Genomic DNA, 21,290 nt, shown 5'->3' with positions numbered 1-21,290 from the left:
AAAACTGAGTGTTCAACTCGAAGCTTAGGACACATCTGTACTAGTGTCAACTAGGTTTTTAGGAAATTATCGAGCTGCTAATTATGCTGAGCTAGTATATAACATGCTTAGAACATTTCAGAATCTAGGTTGTTGCATGTCTTTAAAAATGCAGTTTCTGCATTCACATCTTGACTTTTTTCCATCAAATCTCGGCGCTGTAAGTGACGAATATGGTGAGAGGTTCCGTGAGGACATATCAACGCTGGAATCCAGGTACCAGGGTCAATATGGTCCGAGCATTTTGGTTGATTTCTGCTGGTTCCTACAGCGAACAACCACATGCGGAAAAGCAAAGGTCTCAAGCACTTTTAACAGAGTTTTTGTGCTTACTACATTGTAAGTGTATATATCTTCTTATAAATGTATTTAAAATAATATAATATAACAATTTACAAAGAATATATAAACTAAGCTCAATTTATATCTCTGACTTTACAGTACAGGTATGTAATAAATAGTAAGATTTACAATTAAAGTTACAGTCCCATAACTCAAAAACCTGGCGTGCTATGATAAATCTGATTACAGATCTGGAATCAGTGCATCAATTCCAGTGTAGAACACATTAAATTTTCTCAGTAGCAGACAATTTTTTTTTGTAGACCAGTGAAATTCAGCGCAGTTCCTTCACTTCCAGTTCTATAATTCAAAAGACATACGAAAATATTTTTGTTTTCTCTTCTCAATTCATCTCTTAATAATATGTTTGCAGTTTTTATCCTGCAGTAACTAGTTTCACCTCTGTTTTTAAAATATAATAAATTAATATACTTTTCAAAGTGTTGTGAATTTTGATGGAAAAGATAGAATGTTTTTCCTTCAAAACTAAACACTATAATATTCATTTTATACTGAAATACAAATTCTGAAATATTTCGTATTTTAACTCAAAATCAATTTCTTTAAAATATAATTCTTAAATGAACCCTTTTCCGGCTCCGCTGTTGCGAGCGTCGTTAAATAAAAAAAACATAATTTAATATTTTCGCTCAGCCTCATAGAGCGTATTTTTCTATGCAGTGTTCCACCTGGAAAATTGCGTCACTACCGAGCAAAAGGATTACTGAGCTTGCCGTACATTTATTTGATTAATAGGAGTTCAAGTTATCACTGTAAAGACTCATTTATAATTCAAGCAAAGTTTTTACATGAAAACTAGAAAACATTCCACATCTGTTGACTGTCCTAAGTTTCACTTCATATCTAGGTTTCATGCAGGCATCTCAATTTTTAACTTTCCTTTTTCTTTTTTTGGTTACATTCACAATACATAGATAAACATTTAAATGCATTCATTTTATGAAATATCTAATTTATTCTCTTTGAAAAATGTTTTCGAAGTTTTGTGAATGTTGTTTTTTCTATAATTCATGAATAAAAAATATTAATAAAACAAACTAGCAGCATTTCTTACAAAATAAATGCATAGAAACATGCAGTTACCTCTTAAAGATTTGCAGTAAAAATTACATTCCGATTGATTAATACTTGGCATGAAAAAGTTGGCGTTGAATCAAGAAAGATAAACTTACTGAAAAATGGATTTAAAAGTAAAGTGAATACTTACATAACACATACCTATTAAAATTCTCCTCCGCTATATTCATCTAGTAACTTCAGGGAGCCAACTTAAGAACAAAAAGTTACTAGATTTGAAATCATAAATGAGTAAAAAATAATTCTTTGATGAAAAAAATAATTTTGGCAGCTCTTTAAAGGCTACGCCCCCTTACAGCATTAATTTAAAAAATTTAAACATATATGTAACCAGAATTGAACTAAATTTTATTTGGGGTATGAAAATATACATTCTAAAGAAGTGAAATATCCAATAAAAATTTTTTGGAAAATTTTCGTGATTTTTAGTGGAGTCTCCCCTTGAAAGTGTAAAATTACACAACAAAAGAAGAAAATTGTAACATATAGTCTAGTTTAAATATAAAAAAAAATATTTTAAAACCGTGTTAAGAAGTGTATTCTTTTATTTCATTTTTCAAATAGTAATGTGTGATGGGTTTTTGTCATACTTTTGTTATTACGTGAAGAGTAGACTAAATGCAAATTAGTTCGCAATTTAATACTTTTAATTACAAAGCAATATTATTTCGTTTAATATCCACATAATATTGAAATATTAATTTATATCTTACTGTAATAATATGAATAAAAAACATCTGAACCATGTTCACTTACGAATTAAATTATTATTATTATTATTATTATTATTATTATTATTATTACTTACAAATGGATTTTAAGGAACCTGGAGGTTCATTGCCGCCCTCACATAAGCCCGCGATCGGTCTCTATCCTGTGCAAGATTAATCCACTCTCTATCATCATATCCCACCGCCCTCAAATTCATTTTAACATTATACTCCCATCTACGTCTCGGCCTCTCCAAAGGTCTATTTTCCTCCGGTCTCCCAACTAACACTCTATATGCATTTCTGGATTCGCCCATACGTGCTACATGCCCTACCCATCTCAAACGTCTGGATTTAATGTTCCTAATTATGTCAGGTGAAGAATACAATGCGTGCAGTTCTGCGTTGTGTAACTTTCTCCATTCTCCTGTAACTTCATCCCTCTTAGCACCAAATATTTTCCTAAGAACCTTATTCTCAAACACCCTTAATCTCTGTTCCTCTCTCAAAGTGAGAGTCCAAGTTTCACAACCATAAAGAACAACCGGTAATATAACTGTTTTATAAATTCTAACTTTCAGATTTTTCGACAGCAGATTAGATGACAAAAGTTTCTCAACCGAATAATAAGAGGCATTTATTATTATTATTATTATTATTATTATTATTATTATTATTATTATTATTATTATTATTATTATTTCCAACTAGTCTCTCAAATATATTATATTTTAGGCTATAATTCATTGTCATAAATTACTCATATTAAAAAAATCTATTTCTCACCTTAGACGATGGCGTAATTTTTAGACTGTTCTTTCTTGTTACAGTATATAGGTATACGTAATTAAATAATACAATCCTAGTCCCAGGTTAGCATAGCAATCTGGAAAGGCACAATAATTTTGAATTAGTCATTGGTTGATATGGACTATGTGGAATATGCTGATAATCTAATAAAATACCAAATACTGCATCACCTACCTCGTATAGTACCAAACCGATGATTGTCACTTGGTATAACCAATGCACAGACACATTCAATTTACAAATTCTAAACTACAGCAACAGATGTTTCTATGTTGATGTATCAGTCTACTATCTGCGCCAGGGTTGCCAACGCGTGTATGTAAATTGTCACAAGAAAAACTGTAGAAAGGCGCTAGTTGGCACTAGATTCTGATTATTGATTAAATAAACCACAATAAATTTATTTTGATATTGGCAGTGAATGGAGAAACTAATGCTGTTGTTGAGAAGAATCCCAAGCAAGGCTAGATAATAGGATACTTCTATGTTATGGAACATGCGAGAATTGTCAAGTCAACGCTAATTTCTCTTCAGACTATAAGATACGCATTTGCCGCCTGCTGCAGTTGATATGTCCTAAGTTGAGAGATTCTGGCACTAATTTTGCAACAATGACTGCATTGTAATAGGAAACTATCTATCGATTACAAAATAATAATAATAATAATAATAATAATAATAATAATAATAATAATAATAATAATAATAATAGTGGTGGTGTATGGAGCTTGATGTCCTGGTGTCAGGATGCGCCCGGATGTGGGTTCGAATCCCGATTAAGGCTGATTAATTTGGATTTTTGCGAGACGAATTATAGGACGAATGTCACGCAACACGTAGCGAATTCGTGATCGTATCTCTCTACCACAAATTCCACTGACGCTTGATAAACTCGTTGATAATAATAATAATAATAATAATAATAATAATAATAATAATAATAATAATAATAATAATAATAAATAATCACAATAACAATCACAATAATAATAATAATAATAATAATAATAATAATAATAATAATAATAATAATAAAATGAAGCTGTGTTAGGAAGAGTGGGTGAAGAAAGAATGATGCTGAAACTGATCAGGAAGGGAAAAAGGAATTGGTTGGGTCACTGACTGAAAAGAAACTGTCTCGTGAAGGATGCACTGGAAGGAATGGTGAACAGGAGGAAAATTCGGGGCAGAGAAAGATATCAGATGATAGACGACATTACGATACTGTATAGTATGGATCATATGAGGAGACTAAGATGAAGGCGGAAAATAGGAAAGATTGGAAAATGCTGGTTTTGCAGTGAAGGATCTGCACCTGGACAGAAAACTATGAATGAATGGATGAATAAATAATAAAAATAATTATGCTTATTATTATTATTATTATTATTATTATTATTATTATTATTATTATTATTATTATTATTATTATTATATTGCTAAAATTGAAAGTAGCACAAAGTCTATGTAAGATTAATTTCCTTCATTACTATTGTATTTCTTAACAAGTTACAGAAGATAACAGTAACTTACTGGATTAAAAATACAGAATGGGAATATGCTCAACAAATCTTCATGTTGCATACGTAAGTTAATGATTTATGGCTTTGCTATGAAACATGTAAAATTATTGTCCCTAATTCTTTTTGAGTTAATAGTATTACAGTCGAGCTTGGTTAATTCGAAGCTGAAGGGACCATTTAAGAAAGTCGAATTATCCAAGATTTCGTATTAGACGAGTTTAGTTTCAAATATTTTCTTACTTTACACGCAAGAGACATTTTGATTGAAAAATACCAACTTTTTTCAGAGAAACGGTCCACACCAACAAACAGAATTTATGGAACTCCGACGGAAATCGTATCCAGAACTTTTTGTATACAATAAATGCACTATAGTAAAAATAAAACTATTTATTCATTATTTTCTACAATATTGTCAAAATATAGCAACATTCAAAATATTTTAAAAGAGCTTCATATTTGTATTTGACTTTTAGCATTTAAACTTTGATTCATGCAAAATTCTTCGAGTTTATTCAGAGAATGGAAAATTGTTTCACTCATATTCTTTTCTAATTCAACATAGCAACTTAATTTATTTTTGGATGTAGCCCATAACCTGGGAGATTGTGGCCAATAGTTTCTCGGGATGTTCTTCACCTGAAGACAGGGCGACAGTCTGCTCGCCCTGTATTACGGGCTGATTTTCTTAATTTCTAAACTGAATTTTATTCAATTTTACTTCGAATTGTCCAAGAAAAAATCGAATTCCAGACGATTTTTAATATTGCATTGTATACGTTCGATTTAGACAAGTTCGACTATATTAATATTTGTTGCTCTGGCTACAGCCAACGAGATCAGAAGTGGTTTCCAAGTTAAAGAGATGTGAATTAGTATTGCTATGTACCTTTCTAAGTTAAAAAAATATTCCCGTTTGGTTTGGTCTGTACAGATAGCATGTATAGAGGTTTCACTTTCCCAGGATAATCAAGAGGGTTTGGAATTGAACGGGTTACATCAGCTGCTTGTCTATGTCTATGTGAATATGTTAGGAGAAAATCCACAAACTATTGAGGAAAACACGGAAATTTTACTTGAATCAAGTAAAGAGATAGGTTGTAAGTAAATCCCGAAAAGACAAAGTATATGATTATGTCTCGTGACCAGAACATAGTACGAAATGGAAATATAAAAATTGGAAATTTATTATTTGAAGAGGTGGAAAAATTCAAATACCTTGGATTAACAGTAATACACTCGGGAGGAAATTAAACGCAGAATAAATATGGAAAATGCCTGTTATTATTCGGTTGAAAAGCTTTTGTCATCCAGTCTGCTCTCAAAAAAGCTGAAAGTTAGAATTTATAAAACATTTACATTACCGGTTGTTCTTTATGGTTGTGAAACTTGGACTCTTACTTTGAGAGAGGAACAGAGATTAAGGATGTTTGAGAACAATGTTCTTAGGAAAATATTTGGGGCTAAGAGGAATGAAGTTACAGGAGAATGGAGAAAGTTACACAACGCAGAACTGCACGCATTGTATTCTTCACCTGACATAATTAGGAACATTAAATCCAGACGTTTGAGATGGGCAGGGCATGTAGCACGTATGGGCGAATCCAGAAATTCATATAGAGTGTTAGTTGGGAGACCGGAGGAAAATAGACCTTTGGGGAGGCCGAGACGTAGATGGGAGGATAATGTTAAAATGGATTTGAGGGAGTTGGGATATGATGATAGAGAGTGAATTAATCTTGCACAAGATAGAGACCGATGGCGGACTCATGTGAGGGCGGCAATGAAACTTCGGGTTCTTTAAAAGCCATTTGTAAGTAATAATAATAATAATAATAATAATAATAATAATAATAATAATAATAATAATAATAATAATAATAATAATTTAATTCGTAAGTGAACATGGTTCAGATGTTTTTCTTCATATTGTTACAGTAAGATATAAATTAATATTTCAATATTATGTGGATATTAAACTAAATAATATTGCTTTGCAATTAAAAGTATTAAATTGCGAACTAATTTGCATTGACTCTTCACGTAATAACAAAAGTATGAAAAAAACCCATCACACATTACTATTTGAGAAATGAAATAAAAGAATACACTTCTTAACACGGTTTTTTTGTTTTTTTTTTATCCCTGGCCTAGACTATACATTATGTTACAATTTTCTTCTTTTGTTGTGTAATTTTACACTTTTAAGGGGAGATTCCACTAAAAATTATGAAATTTTCCCACAAAATGTTTATTCGGTATTTCACTTCTTTAGAGTATATGATAGTAGGGACTGGATTAATGTTGCTCAGGATAGGAACCGATGACGGGGTTATGTGAGGGCGGCAATAAACCTCCGTGTTCCTTAAAAGCCATAAGTAAGTAAGTAAGTCAGTAAGAGGTTTCACTTTCATGGCTTTGCGAAAATTATGTTTAGCTATTTTAAGCAGTGAAGTCAATTATGCTACATTTCAGTACGTTTTTGTTTTCTCTGGGAAACTGACGTAGACAGAAATGGCAATGTCCTCACATTAGTTCGCTTACATTTCACGCTCTGAAATTGTGAGTGACGTAAGTGTCCAGAATCAGAACGCGAGATACAAATCCATTGAGAAGCTTAACTTTGTACATAAAGCACTTCCTTGTTAGTTCACTCTTCATTTTAAGTGCAAAGCGTTAGAGTGGGATTCGTAACAATGTAAGTGCAACTTATAACGGAATGGAATGCAAATAACTTTGTTTGCCTCACAATGATTAGACGCATGTCAGTTGTGACATCAGTTAACCATTCTACGGAGTGTATGAAGACCAACGTACAATACTGAGGAGAATGGGTTAAACTGTAATCATTGATTTAGCACTGTATATCTATAGGCCTACGATATCCGATAGCGAAACTTGTAGATATGGTAATAGCACAGTCTAGTACATACAGTCACGAAGCTTGAGTTTATGAGGGTACTAGAAACAATAGACTGTGCAGGTACTATTTCGCATTGTCTGTAATGAGACGATAGTAGTGATCTTAGTGGTTAGCATCTATCTACGGATGCATATTTACTACGTACTGAGCTTCGTGACTATAGGGTAAGGCTGCGTATATCGCACCACTTTAGCATTAATAATTTTTATTGAACAATACAATTTTTATTTTCTGCATTCCTTTATAGAAATACATTCCCAGAAGATTTACCTTTCATTTAAAAAAGAATCCTTGAATTTGATTTAATATTTCTGAAGTAGAATGACATTTTCAAAACACTTGTCAATGGTGCCATTTAGGCAACTAGTTTCCTAAATAGCACCTGCGGTTTCTTAAATCGCACCTCTTTAACTGCAGGGAACAGGATGAAGGAAAGCTTTTAATATTGAAATATTGAACAGTATTTAATATGAATAATGTAATAAATGCAAATTACAAGTTCATTGAAATTAATGAAAAAGAGTAACGCATCTTCAAATGAAATTGAAAAAATAGGGCATAAAAAACCTAACATTTAAACTTCCTGAATGCGTTTTTTATTGTTACACATTTGGCATGTGCTTCACCAGGCAGTTCAAACTGTAAACTGCGTCACCTTTTCTCCACGATTATCACGAAGCCACCTAAGAACTGCTTCATGATTTAGCTGTCTGAAATGGTTTGAAGATAGAAACATCTAAAGGCTGGGCCTCTGAGTATTATGACGAGGAAGCTGAAATAGGAGCACATCATTTTCCCGAGATAATCTAGCTTATAAATTTTTGGAATGGTTCGTATAGGTGGACATACAGAAGCAGCACTTTTTTCTATGGCAGGTTTGAGTGGCAAATAAAATGTTTGAGCTATTCGACAAATAGTTCACTGTTGATGTAACCTGAATCAGAGCAAACAAATAACGATCCTGGAAGAACACCAGCTGATAATGAAGGATGCACTGTTTGGCGTTTAAACATTTTCATAGGTGGCACAAAATATTTGGTGCGCTTGTACAACACACACTTGTTTTATTAACGTCCTTTTCACCACTTGATATTGCACACACCTGATGCATTCCTAGTTCAGTTAAAATTTTTTGGCCTTCTTTTGTACGGCTAGAATTGCTACAGTTGCTCATATCGCACCGGTGCGAGTTAGGCACCCACAAAGTGGTGCGAATTAAGAAACTACGTCATAGGTTATTATTTCCTTCATTCTAGCCTATAACCACCACATGTTCGGAAATTGTACTAAGTTAAATGTTCTTTAATATTTCTTTTAACCAATAACATCTTAAGATTATGGATTCCTTTGCATACAAATCCGTTATTTAGTTAGAAAATGTTAGCTAAATATATATCCACCTGAGCGATTATATTAAATACTCTATCACCACGTTGCTAGCACAAAGAAGTGGCAGAAATCAAGTGACATGGTGGAAGTTCATATGGTAGATTGTAACAATACCACTAGATGCCACACTACTACAGTAACTTGTTTTAAACTAGCAGTGGTGCCATTTAGGAAGCGGTGCGATTTATGCTACTCTATCCTATATACTAGACTGTGGTAATAGTCAGGACTGTGTTTTTATGGTGACTATTACACTTTTACTACGTCATACTACTTTTGACCAACAAAACGGTACGAAAGGATGCGTTTCAACCAATCATGTTTGTTGTCGCTATAATTTTATTACTTCCCTAGCATTTACTTGTTTTATTACTACTTTGAGATCGTCGTTTGTTTTCCGGATAGATAGTCGACTGAAAATTCCGGCTGCGTTCAAACGTTTTAGTGAAGCTAACATTAGTGAAACAGAATTTTAGCAAGTCAATTAATATCTATTTTTTTGTATTAGAGTACTTTACTTCTTCTAATCTTTATATACTTTCTTCTGTTTTTATCACCTCCCTACCATTTGTTTGCCAACATTCTTGCTTAACAGATTAATTACTTATTAATATTTGTTGCTTATAATGAAACTAACATTCTGTCCATTCTTATTATTATCATTAATTTCTCTAAATAGAATGCAAAACCTCTAATGGCAAAATTTCATTACATTAATATTCTCATTATATAAATATATTTTAGATTTATATTTTTTTCCCTATAACATAGTTCTAGTAAACTTATATTAAATTAATTATCATCATTATACTAGCTATCTCAACTTAATTATAATTGATTGAATTAAATTAGGTCATAAATTAAGTTATTACTTTATCTTATAGGTTTATCTAAATTTAAATAAACATGTACTAGTCGTTAAAACTTAACTGAAGAATATTGCTGGAGAATCTTTTAAGTGTAAATATTCGTAATTTAAATATGTATTGTATTGATTAAGGCTGGTTGAGTGGAAGACAAGGCATTATGCCCTTAACTCTGAGAGCGAAAATAAATCATTCTATTCATTTCAAACCGCAAATTTTTACGGTACTATAAAACATGTTTTTCGATCGTCATTTCTTTACCGCATAGACAGTCAAGTGAAAATGGTGGCTCCATTCAAACGTTTTGATGAAGCTAACATTAGTGAATTAGAATTTTAGTAAGTCAATTAATATTTTACTGCATTAGAATACTTTATTTCTTCTAATATTTATATACTTTCTTCTAATCGTGTAATAGTCAATTAAATCCCACTCGAGTTTTTATTCTCTATACATAAATCAAAACCTCTAGTGAGATTACTGTTGATAATTTTCTTAAAATTTCGCGAATTATTTTTAAAATTTCGTTTTTGTTGTTGAATAAATTATCACATTTCCGCAATAATGTCGCAATAAAATAATATGCGTATCATTGGTGTAAACCAGTAGTGTCAGAGTTGTAAGCTCCAAAACCGGTTGTGTAGCTAGATCGGAGCTTGAACTTGCTTATGTCTGTGGAAACACCGGAGCACGCAACCAGTCTAGTGGAGCGCTCCGCTACATTTTTTTCTTCAAAATTCAATTCACTATGCAATGATGAAGCGTTTCCCACATAATTAAAAAACTATGCAACATTCTGTGATGAAATTTTTTGTGTGTATTTATGCATGTCATATCTACAATATGATGCAAGATCACTTCTTTACCTTTGATATATTGTCTGATAAATAATTTAATTCATTTAAAAATGGTCAAATATCAGTATTTTCTATTACACAAATAAAAAAAAATATTATTTATTAAGGAATGTAGTTAAAAGTGCATATATTGTAAATATGAGTTTCAGCAATAAAATAAGAGACAGAACATGAAGAAGTTAACAAGTTTATGAATTATGAGGGAAACGCTCCATCACTGCACAGTGAACTACCACCATTATGATTAAAAAAAAACATAAATAATTTTTTAATCGTAAAAATATTTTTTTCATATAGCAGAAGGACAGTGTTTTAAACATACCAATTTTCATTATTATAAAAGTACAGTAATGGAGGAAAAAAATGTTGCATATTTCCAAAAAGTTTACTGCTGTAAGCTGTACCTAACCCTTTATAACTATATTTGCATAATATATATGTTACTGCAGGTATATTAACAGAAAACCACAATTTTAAGTCATAGAGTTTGTGTACACTCGATTTGGGTCTCTGGGGTCTTGTCAGCCCACTCGAGTTATGTGGAAAAAAAAGAGAAAAATAGAGACGAAGTCGGGTGAAGTTCCTGGGTAGCTCAGTCGGTACAGCGTTGGTGCCAAAAGTCCCGGTATAAAATACTCGGCCCTGGAACAATATTTTCTTTCAACTTATTCAAGTCTGCTTTACAGGAAGGTTTACTTGAAAGTTACATTTGTATAATATATACCTTATTGTAGGTACAACAGAATACCAGAATTTCAAGTCACCAGAGTTTGTGTGCACTCGATGTGGGTCTCTGGCGTCTTGTCAGCCCACTCGAAGAGTTATGTGGATGAAAAAAAAGGGAAAAATTGAGACGGTTTCGGGTGAAGTTCCTGGGTAGCTCAGCCGGTAGAGCGTTGGTGCGCTAAGCCAAAGGTCCTGGGATCAATACCCGCCACAGAACAAGTTTTCCCTTGAATTTATTCAACTCTGCTTTACAGGGAGCTTTACCTGAAATCTAAATTTGCAACACTAATTACGGTTCACTCTGCAGGCTATACAGCTCCATGAGCTGCCTCCTTTTTGCAACGAAACGATTAACAGTTCAGCTCCAATTCCACTGTAACTTACTAGCAAATACTCGGAATCACACCGTTCTTGTACTAAAAGATCATGCATATTTTTTAACTTATGAAACAAGTAAAACATTAATTTTACCGAAAAGTGGAGCCACTCCTCTTTTTCAACGGAGCCCTTCAATTATTGTAATATCTGTATTTTTCTTTTTTATTTGTTATTCTGTTGATTAATAAAATATACAGGGTGATTCACGAGGGAAGGTAAAACATTTACGTTGTGAATTCTGAAGTCATTGTGATTTAAAAAGTTCATATGAATACAGATCCGTTTTCGAACGGTTACGGAGATATGGATCTTTGATTTCACAAGAACTTCTAAGATTCCATTTTACTAACTCGCATTTAGAGACAGATAACGGACAAATTTAAAGTTTATATTCATGTTTACATACATACCTAATATTCGATGTTTTCGCACATTTTCAAAGGTACCTCCTTCAGCTTCAAAGCACTGTTGCGCTCGGGCGTGATTCGCGCTCATCGCGCTGGAGAGTTACATGTAACTGTTCTCTATGCCGCATCAAAAATACGGTCGATTAGCGCCTCTCTCGTTTCCCCCTTCCTTCGCTATACCAAGTCTTTCATCCAACGCCATAGACAGTAAGTACTCTTCGATATGGTACCCTTCTGCTCGGAAAGCGTCGTTCATATTCAGTGATGGCACGCAAGGAACTTCCATCGCACAAACCATAAACATACACAATATCGGCGTATTCTGTAGTCGAAAATTTATAAGGCATCTTGAAAAACACAACTTAACACTTCCGATAACTGTACCTGTATAACTACCGTACTGTAGGTAGCTGACTGGACTGCTATGAATTGATGATAGTGTAAGCTATTTGTGTTATCTGCGAGTTCTGTGTCATTACATCAGACAAGGGCAAGCGATTGGACATTTGTAATGCCCCACCACCCGGTTTCTTCCTCTTATCTACATCGTTCACAATACAGATTCCAACGTTACGTAATGCATTGCGACCTTGACTTTGTCTCGCGCCTCGTTTCACGTCAGCAGCATATGGTAGCGTCTGATTCACATTGGGGCGAGACATTTTACCAAAAAAATGCATCTAGCTCCGCCATCGTTCGAAAATGGACCTATGTTCATATGAACTTTTTCACTCAAAATGGCCTAAGATATCTTTATCCTAAATTTTTGACATTTCCTCGTGAATCACCCTGTATGTGTTAAAATTTTGTGGAATGCCCCTTGAGCACGAGTATGTACTCTTTCTAGGGTTGGTAGAGAGATTTTTTTTATAAAAAGAACAATATGTATCTTTGTTCTAGCTATAATTTATTATTATTATTATTATTATTAGTATTATTATTATTATTATTATTATTATTATTATTATTATTATTATTATTATTATTTCTAATTTCAAAGTTATTGATTTAATCCTGTACTCTATGTATAGGAATTCTCTCAAAGCTTCACTTGAGACAATGAGTTCGTGATCAAGATTTTACTATCAGAGAAGAGACTGATGACGTGATCATCGTTTTCTGTAAGTTTAATTTGAACATCCTTCCTAGTTCTGTTTTTGAGTGTGCCTAAAGTTCCTTACGGAAGCGAATCTGTTTCGAGTATTCTGCTCCAAAACGTTCTGCCCTCTGTGCCAGTATTACGAAGCAGGAGCGGAGAGACGCAAGCGCCACCCCCAGACTGCACGAGGGTTATTGACCGGCAAATTGTCAATATTTGCCTGGATAACGCCAACATTAGTGTCTGTGGGATTATCCTCCTTATATGTACGGGGATCCTTCCCAACTGATTCCAGAAGCAAATCAAAACAGTCAAATGATAAGATTGCGTTAGAATAGACGGGTTAGACCGAGAGTCCGAAGGAAAGAAAAAAAATAAGAAAACGAACACAAAAGAAAAGGGAGGAAAACAAACGAAGAACAAATATTTCTTTAAACTAATATTAACTTTTTGCTAGATAAAGGCCTACCTACTGATGTAATTGTAACGATATAAGCAGCATAATGCAATTAAAATAAGAAAATATTTTTTCTGAGAAAACTATGAAGTTTTGACCCTATGTTGTATGGACATTTTTTGATCCTGTAGACCGTCCCCGACGACTGTGAAAAGCACGGCACTTACTGTAGAGTAGATCGGGGGAAGATGCCTGACTTTTTCTTTGACTGAAAATTTAAGATACTGTTCATTTAGTTTTGAATTTCGTATTGAAATATCAAAGTCTGGAAGGTATTTTGAAACTATATTTTTGTTACAAAACAGAAAACATTAATTACCCTGTTTGTAGATACAGGTCTTCTTCTTACTTGCACTGTAGGCATCTTTCCCCGATAGTTGGGTAAGATGGCAAGTACAATTAACACATTTACTGATATATATGCATTTTACCTGAACTTGGTTTGATACATGTATATAACAAAACTGACTTAATCTAAAGCTCATGGACACTTTCTCACTCGTTTGTTACTACTTAGCAACACAGTCATTACACATATTTTATTGCCGTGTGCAAGACTCGTGAAATCACTTCTTGTATACAATGAATTCAATCCAGTACATTTTCTGTCATCATTCCTTTTTATGCGGCGTTTAAGGGTACGGTAAGGAATCCCGTATGCTTGTGATGCTCTAAAACAGTTCATACCCTCTGTTATAACATGTTCCATCGCAAGTTGAAGACTGTCCTCAATCCACTGACTTCTATCGGAGGATCTTACCTAATGTTTACACATTCCCTGCAATAAAACAAAAAATAAAACTCTAGCAACAAGTTGCCATCTTATCCCGAAAAATGTGATCATCTTCCCAAAGTATCGGGATAAGATGCCTAGTACTGTGACGCACCCTAAGATGGAGGAACAAGATCGTTGGTTGTTAACAATACAAACTTTAGAACCTTTACTATAATATCCATTACAAAGGTTTGACAGTTATTACAAATTCAAGGATGTATTAAAATTTTAACATACCTTTGCAATTATTTAATAGCAGAAAAATGAACTGTTTTCTTGCTTTTCTTCTTCCCACAACAAGAAAACGTGGCTAAATGAGTTAGCTTCCACTCTACAGACATTCAACTGTCTCAGTGATCATAAAGACATGTGCATGGCGATCTCTCTTGGAAGAATGTGAAACTACAAAGAAATAAGCATCTTCCCCAGATAGTTATCTCCTCCCGATTCACTCTCTAGCTACCCCTTACACCCTCTATATTTTCTTCTGCTTTTATCATCTCCCTGCCATTTGTTTCTTTTGTTTGCCAACATTTCAAATGGCAAATTCTTTACAGTACTAAAAAACATGTTTTGCGATCGTCATTTATTTCCCACATAAATAGTCAACTGAAAATGGCGGCTCTGTTCAAACGTTTTGGTGAAGCTAATATTAGTGAAATAGAACTTTAATAAGTCAATTATCATTTTACTGTATTAGAGTAGGCCTACTTTATTTCGCCTAATCTTTATATACTTTCTTCTAATCGTGTAATAGTCAATAGAAAATTAATGCATGATTTTATAAATAGAGGGATTAATGGAGAACGTATGAAATAAATGAGAGCGACGGAATACATAGGCTACATACATACATACATACACACACACATACATACATACATACATACATACATACATACATACATACATACATACATACAGAAGAGTTCTGCCCTTGGGCAGGTCTCTCACTGCAAACCCAGCTTTCTCCAATCTTTCCTATTTTCTGCCTTCCTCTTAGTATCCGCATATGATCCACATATCTTAATGTCATCTATCATCTGATATTTTCTTCTGCCCCGAACTCTTCTCTCGTTCACCATTCCTTCCAGTGCATCCTTCAGTAGGCAGTTTCTTCTCAGCCAGTGACCCAACCAATTCCTTTTCCTCTGTGTGATCAGTGTCAGCATCATTCTTCCTCACCCACTCTTTCCAACACTTCATTTCTTAGTCTGTCTGTCCACTTCACACGCTCCATTCTTCTCCATATCCACATTTCAAATGCTTCTAGTCGTTTCTCTTCATTTCGTCGTAATGGCGATGTTTCTGCTCCATGACGGAATAGAGGGTGATTAAATAAATTAATAGAAGATGAATATATGTATATCTCAATGTAACAATCTATGAAAAATTAATCTATGAATGAATAAGTAAATCTACAGTCTCTTGGTGGTGAAAAAGTTTTTAACGCGCTACTTTCTTACGCTCCGTGGCGTCGTGGTCTAAGGCATCCTGCTTAGGACTCGCGTTACGGAATGCGCGCTGGTTCGAGTTCTCATGGGGGAAGAAATTTTCTCATGAAATTTCGTCCAGTGTATGGGACCGGTGCCCACCCAGCATCGTGATGCACTTGGGGAGCTACGATAGGTAGCGAAAATCCGGTTTCGCAAAGCAGCCATAACGGCTGAGGGGGATCTTCGTGCTAACCACACGATACCTCCATACTGGTTGGATGATCTTCCACCTCTCCTTCGACATGTGGACGTGAGGCCAGCAGCCGGCTGGTCGATCTTGGCCCTTCAGAGCTGTAGCGCCATGGATTTACTTTTTTACTTTACTTATTTACGGTGAATTCTTTTCCCTGGCACTTGTTCTAGCTAGTTAGGAACGGCAAACAATGAAACAGAACGAATGTTATTACCTCAACTAGTGGTTCGCTTGTGAACCTAGTCACTCGCCCTTTGATCATGCGCACTGCCTCCTTTCTGAGACTGAAAATATCTGTGCGCCATCAATTATTTCTATGACTGTACGTATTAATGGTAAATTAATGTATGTATGTTTATGTGTGAATGAATGGATGTATTAATGGAGAATGTATTGACGAATTTGGATAAACGAATGAAAACATATGACTGAATGAATCGAGAATAAAGAATTCAATTACGAATGACTGCGAAACATAGTAATGAAAGGAGACTGTGTGAATGAATTAGGAAAAATTGACTGGAGGAAGAACTAAATAAATGTATATAGTTAATATATGAATTAATTGAGGTAAGATATTGAATTTAATTAATTAATTAATGAATTTACTAATTAATTCATTAATTTAAGGATTTTTTTATTTTAGTAGGTTATTTTACGACGCTTTATCAACATTTTAGGTTATTTAGCGTCTGAATGAGATGGTGATAATGCCGGTGAAATGAGTCCGAGGTTCAGCACCGAAAGTTATCCAGCATTTGCTCATATTGGGTTGAGGGAAAACCCCAGAAAAACCTCAACCATGTAACTTGTCCCGACCGAGAATCGAACCCGGGCCACCTGGTTTCGCGGCCAGACGCGCTAACCCTTACTCCACAGGTATGGACTTAATTAAAGGAAAAATGATGGCAATGAAACAAAGAAGGGAACTTCTTTTTTTTCTAAATTCTTTACTACGATAGACTACATGATGTTTTAGCGCATATCTTTGTCGAAAACGTCTCTAACGCTGAATGCAGACGTTTATCTGGATACGTATGAGTAGAAGTATCCAGCAACAACACGACTCAGTTCTGTTGAAGAAGTGCGCGTCGTCTTGGAACGTGGCATTACCGCGCGCGGGACGACCTTATGGGGTTGTGTAATTTGCCGCATGCAATAAATTTCGTACCATTCACAGGGTGCGGCCGCTTTCTGATTGGCCACCGCTACGCATCGCATGATATTTCACACTTCAAGGGTTCCTCCCCTGCGCGGCTGCTCAATCAACAACGAGCCCTAAAAATTATACCCTTGTTGTTGTGTGCAGGAACACGTTATTATTCAACACTCGATTGTAACGTGATTTCGTTTGTTTTAGGCTGCTTTCAGCGAGGGAAATACAAACTTGGCTAGAGCATGCGACCCTTGACTTCACATGGCATCTCATAGCCTATATGTATACTCTTTCCTTATATGGCGTATGCGAGGATCCATCAATATATTTCCGAACTGCACTTGAACTTTAAATAAAAAACTAAAGATAAAGCATAATAGCAAAAAAAAAAATAAAGCCGAATTTCTCCATACATTTTAACCAACTTAACTCAACATTCACTCTTCACAACTTGTATTTATTGTACCGTTAAACCAAGTAAGACTCAAGCTATAATTATTGGGCATAAGCGTTTAGTTAACTCCCTTAATAATAGTAATCTTACAGTTGTTACCCTTAACAACACGCTAATCCCTTATTCATCTGTCGTAAAAAATCTTGAATCTAAGTTGGAATTTTCGAGTTAAAGAAACGATAAAAAAATCTGTTCCTCCATTCACTGTTTGAGTCGCTTGAGAAACTTCTTGCCCCAGCAACTAAAACTTACCCTAGTACAAACCCTAGTAATGCCGCACTTCGATTATTGTGACGTTTTGTTAAGTGACCTAAGTTCTGAACTGTCAGTCAAGTTACAGCGAGCTCAGAATATGTGCGTCAGATACGTGTGCAACATCCGACGATATGATCACATATCACCGTCCTTCGCAAGTCTTTCGTGGCTCCGACTTAAAGAACGCAGAACTTTACACTCTTTGTCTTTACTCTTTCGAATTCTGCACACCTTAACACCAAATTACCTTTCGTCTCGTTTCTCTTATCTATACTCTAATCACGACGTAAATACCAGATCACTTATCTGTGGCACGCTCTTCATAGAACATCTTGTTATTCATCATCTTTTACAGTATCCACCTCGCGTCAATGGAATTCCCTGTCACAAAGTATTAGGGGCTGCAAGACAATAAACACCTTTAAGAACAGCTTAAAAGATAACCTTATTAGCATTTCACTTCAATCATACTCATTTAAACTATCACTGACTACATTGTTACTTCTTTCTCTTAGACATCATCCTGATTGTGCTGTATTTTCAAAATTGTCTCATAACAATCTCTTTCTATTATCTAATATTATTTGAAATATATTAACATTCTATGTATTTTAGCTTAATTCTGCTACACAGTTTATTTCAGTGTTTAATTAATAGTTCATAGTATTTTGTTGTTTAATTCGTAAATAACTCTCATCTAAAGCAAATTGTTGAATTCTTTGTAAGTTCATGCATATGTATATACTCTTTTTGCTGGTTGAGTGGAAGCGAAGGCCTTACGGCCTTAACTCTGCCAGCTAAAATAAATCACTATTATTATTATTATTATTATTATTATTATTATTATTATTATTATTATTATTATTATTATTATTATAAACATACAAGCGCGTGTCACTGAAGATAATTTCTTCCATGCCTGTTGAAAGAATCTATCAATCAGCGTCACATTGTCTTTATGAACTGAACTTTCACACGTGATTTTGTGCAAACATGTCAAGGACATATTGCGATTTCTCTTGGAATCTCTCCATAACTTATACACCTTATGGATAGCCTTCTTCTCTGTGTTTCAAGTGATGCATTTAGTATAGATTCCAGGCGTTTCCCTGGTGCTAGATAACTTCTCAGTTTCCTAAGTCTGTGTGTTTCCCACAATCAGAGCAGTCCGGGAACTTATTGATTGATTCTCGTAATTATTGATATAGATTTAGGTCTACTTTAAGTTGAGTTTACTTTGTATTTAGGCTTATGTTTAATCGTTTAGTGTATTACTGATGTAACACGTGATTTTGTGCAAACATGTCAAGGACTTAAGCGATTTCTCTTGGAATCTCTCCCTATATGCCTTATGCCTAGCCTTCTTCTCTGCCTTTCAAGTGATGCATTTAGTATAGATTCCAGGCGTTTCCTGGTGCTAGATAACTTCTCAGTTTCCCTAAGTCCTGTGTGTTTCCCACGATCAGAGCAGTCCAGGAACTTATTGATTGATTCTCGTAATTATTGATACAGATTTGCGTCTACTTTAAGTTGAGTTTACTCTGTATTTAGGCTTATTTTTAATCGTTTAGTGTGTTACTGATGTAACACGTGATTTTGTGCAAACATGTCAAGGACCTATTGCGATTTCTCTTAGAATCTCTCCCTATACGCCTCATGCCTAGCCTTCTTCTCTGCCTTTCAAGTGATGAATTTAGTACAGTTTCCAGGCGTTTCCCTGGTTCTAGATAACTTTTCCGTTCCCTACGTCCTGTGTGTTTCCCACAATCAGAGCAATCCGGAAACTTATTGACTCTCGTAATTATTGATATAGATTTAGGTCTACTTTAAGTTGAGTTTACTTTGTAATTAGGCTTATTTTCTAATCGTTTTAGTGTGTTACTGATGTAACAGTATTGTACTCTGTTATTATGACTGTAATTTACCACTGACAACTGATGTACGCTCAATTACAGTGCGAACAACATACTTATTAACTAGGCTATCTACAAGTCAATTTACGAGGAAACATCTTTCCCTGTGTTAAGCGGAACGGTTGGAAACTTCATAAAAAACAGTATGGCTTGAACATACATACTCGTACATCAGCTTATTTGAAATTCCTGTAAACATCTTTTATTACAGTGTGTCGAATTGGAACATGTACGGAGAAAATATCTACCACCTTCGATGCTAAGTCAGAATAGGAGTTCGCTTGCATGTCTTGACCTCATGGGGAACAGAGAATGGGAACAAAAGACTGGATTGTTCCTCTTGAAGGCGAGACAGATTAGAAATTCTGCTGTTGAAGTTTGTGACACGAACGGAGGAAGGGATAATGGTATCTACCCAATTATATACTTTTATGTCTGTTTTAGGCTATAATATATTATATAATGTGTTTTGTTGTGCCATTTCCATGTTAATGTGTGTGTTCTTTTAGAGAGAAGTTGGATATAATCATAGGTGGGGGGGGGTGAAACCTACAAAGTAGGACTTGTTTTGGGTACAAAGCACGTATGGTCAGAAGACCCGTGCATTGGATTTTAGAGAAAATTATGATAATATAAAATCTGTATGTATAATATTACTCAATAAATCCATCTATCTAAGGTAATCTGAGCCGTCAGGAATTCAGCAAATCGCACCACGCATTCTACTAAACTGTACACAGGGTGTAACTAATGGAGTTTTTGATGACTTCGAGGGACTCCAACGGAGACAAAAACAGGCACGTTTTCATTAGGTAAATAGGCCTACATGTGGTTTTAAATGTTATTTCCTTACTGAAAACAACAAATTAGGAGGTTAGAGTGGTCGAAATAAATATTGTACATTCTTTGACACGGAAAATGATCGCTCTCCTCTAAAGTGAATTTTTCAATGTGTCGTTCGTGTTGACACGACTCACACGGGGAAATATTAAGCATCGAGGTCCGAGGATGAAACTAAGTCGTAGCAGCGACGTATCTGTATGTCACAAAACGACATAAGCTCTAGGAAGCCTTTATGGCTTAGCGATAGAGCTCTTTTCTTCTTGTTACAAAGACAGGGCTTCGAATCTCTCTATGTAAAACGCACGCGTGTAAACACAGCGCACACGATGATTCCCGAGCTATTCCGAGGTGGGATTTAGTCTCTGAACAGCTAACGTTTTTGTAAACATTTATCTGAGCCTCACATAAACATAATCAAGATTGTGTGTGAGTGTGTAGCCTATTACATGGTAAAAAAATAATCGAGGCTTTTTTACGAAATTATTGTCACATTTTTAACCATGAGTACGATATATTATTTATGCCGAAAAACGTTCACGAAAGAACCTTACCCTGAAGCTTAGATTAAGGGAGCGAAGTCC

The 21,290-nt window shown here is 34.7% G+C and overlaps 1 protein-coding gene across 5 annotated transcripts in view; it reads right to left on the bottom strand.

The window, feature by feature from the left end:
- The window catches only part of LOC138708955 (facilitated trehalose transporter Tret1-like), a 245,068-nt gene that overhangs the window by 93,796 nt on the left and 129,982 nt on the right, over positions 1 to 21,290 (bottom strand). For 3 of the 5 annotated variants that reach the window (XM_069839345.1, XM_069839346.1, XM_069839349.1), the window contains exons 1-2: positions 3,174 to 3,296; positions 2,976 to 3,075 (exon numbers count right to left, since the gene is read on the bottom strand). The exons of 1 other annotated variant lie outside the window; for it this stretch is intronic. The gene's annotated coding sequence lies outside the window, so the exon portion shown is untranslated. Of the gene's footprint in view, positions 1 to 1,620; positions 1,640 to 2,975; positions 3,076 to 3,173; positions 3,297 to 21,290 lie in introns of those variants that run through there. One more of the 5 variants, XM_069839347.1, reaches the window with a different exon arrangement.

The sequence above is a fragment of the Periplaneta americana genome, chromosome 11 (genome assembly GCF_040183065.1).
Source record: "Periplaneta americana isolate PAMFEO1 chromosome 11, P.americana_PAMFEO1_priV1, whole genome shotgun sequence".
NCBI lineage: Eukaryota > Metazoa > Arthropoda > Insecta > Blattodea > Blattidae > Periplaneta > Periplaneta americana.
This window is presented reverse-complemented; position numbering and strand designations above follow the sequence as displayed.